This window comes from Bubalus kerabau, chromosome 4 (genome assembly GCF_029407905.1).
Source record: "Bubalus kerabau isolate K-KA32 ecotype Philippines breed swamp buffalo chromosome 4, PCC_UOA_SB_1v2, whole genome shotgun sequence".
Lineage (NCBI taxonomy): Eukaryota > Metazoa > Chordata > Mammalia > Artiodactyla > Bovidae > Bubalus > Bubalus kerabau.
The window spans coordinates 45926494-45928910 of record NC_073627.1 but is presented as its reverse complement, the minus strand read 5'-3'; positions in this window follow the sequence as shown (position 1 = coordinate 45928910).

Here is a 2417-nt window from a genome sequence, read left to right as displayed (position 1 = left end):
AACTTCACTGTGGTGGGGGCTGAGTGGCTTATCTGCTCAATTAGCCAACTCGCCCCCAACCTGACATGGAGATCCCAGCACAGTACAGACAGATGTGCAGAAGCAGGTGCATCCAGGAAAGCGGATCTGAGCGGATGGAGGGCAGATGGCGGCCAGGCCCGGCAGAGGTGCCCAGTGCTGGGGCACGGCCGGCCGCTGGCCCCAAGCCTCTGTAATCCCCATTTTGTGAGAGCCCAGGATTAAAAGGGAAGAAAGAGGAAGATGCCCTGACATTGCTGGTGATGCTGCGGGTGCTGGCGGGGGTCTGAGGTTCGTGCTCTGCTTTCTCTTCCTCTTTTATTGCTCTCTTTAAATCTGACAGACCCTTTGGATCTCTGAGACGAGGAGTCTGGAGGAGCCGGTGTCCTGGGGGGATGAAAGGGCAGGGATGTAATGGGTTTACCCCAGCGCTGATCCCAGAGAAACCCGCAGAAGATTAAGATTTGCTCCCAGAGCTTGAAATCTCCCTGCTACCCCCTGACCACATCAAAGGACATGGCTGTGGGGGGCGCCTAATCCCATCAATGGAATCAAAGCTGGACAAGAAAGGAAATTCTGCAAACTTGTGCAGCGTCAGGACATGGCTCACAAGAGAAAAGATAAGATACAGCAGGGCCCTGGCCTCCTCCACTAGGGGGTTACGTCCCAGGAAAGGTCCTGAATCAGTCCACAAGCAGACAGGGCCTGCTCTTTGCTTCCTTAGGTGCCCATTGTGGGAAGATCAACCACAAGAATTTAGAAACTGGGCAGTAGGGCCAGGCCTGCCTCCAAGGACAGAATGGGACCCTGAGAACGCTGGACTCATCTGTGTCTCATAGTTTTGGTGGATCCCAGCTTTCAGAAAATGCTTTCAGAAAGATGCTCCTTTTCCCACTGTGTCCCCAAAGCCTGGTGTACATATATATGTGAGATGGTTTTAGGTTAAAAAAAAAAAAAAAACAGTAATAGATATTTTTAAAAATAAATTTCATGAATATTATTTTCATGATGAGGTTCAAATAAGCTAACTCAAAGACCAGTATTTAGCAAATAAGACAGTGAGCACACACGCACAAGTGGTATTCTGCTCTGGCAAAAGTGATGACAGTATGTTAGTGGCACAGTCGGGTCCAGTTGTTTTGGATCCCATGGACTGTCACCCGCCAGGCTCCTCTGTCCGTGGAATTCTCCAGGCAAGAATACTGGAGTGGGTTGCCATTTCCTTCTCCAGGGATCTTCCCTACCCAAGGATCGAACCTGGGTCTCCTGCATTGCAGGCGGATTCTTTACTATCTGAGCCACCAGGGAAGCCAAAAAGTGAAGACAGTTGCTTGCAAATTACTAATTTAAAACACGATCCTTCCAACCATCTTTAGAAAAGCATTGCCTTGGAAGCGTGGCTTTCAAACATTCAGCCATGCCTCATGGGAGGAAATATATATACGTTTATAAAATGTTTTATAAAACCATTCTTATGCACTCCAATTACTTGATGTTAATCCATTCTGTTCCATGTTTAAAAAAAAAAAAAAACGGCTGCTTGCAAGCTATTCAATTTACTTCATGATCCACTCACAGGTTACCTCCTACAGTTTGAAAAGGCCTGCCTTGGAGAACAGGCCATGATGATAATGATTGCAGCTCTCAGTTGGTAAGAAAATTTTCAATGCCAAGACCCCGTGCTAAGAGCTTCTCCATACACTCTCACAATGACTCTAGGTCAGAGGTATTATTATTGCCCACATTTTACAGGTGAAATTACTTTCCAGGGTCAGTCGGCCAGTAAGTGCAGACGGAGAGCAGTCCCTCTCCACACCGGTCTACTGCACTCCCCACCAGCATCTTCCAGGAAAGTATCTCAGAAGCGCCCAGTCTCTGGTGGTTCACACACCTCTGCCCTGCCCCTCCCTCCACGTCTGCCCTGCGGCTCCTCCCATTTCCCCCACCCCCACCATCCACACACCTATGAGAGTCGGGCTCCTAAGCAAGCTAACCTCAGAGCCCCCGAGATGACAGTGGGAGTGCGGGGGTGACACAGGGTCATCGTGTCTCTGCCACCTTGCCCTACACACCCATCCCCGTGGCTGGGAGGGGTCAACCTGCCTAGGGATAAAAATCCCATAGATCAGGAGCCACTGACTTTATTCTCGGGCTTCCCTCCCTCTAGATTCTTCCCTACGCCTCTCCCTGCTACTCTGTTTGAAACCGCAACCCCCTTTCCATCACTTCTTATCCCCAACTCGGCCTTTCTCTCCTTCCATAGCCCTCCTCCCCTCGAACGTGCCGTCTTGTTTCCTCATTTGCATACGTTCCGTCCCCCTTGCTGATTTTGCCTCTGACTCCCAGGTTGTGAGCTCCGCAGGGGTAAGACATTTCCCCTCTTTCATATACCACAATTG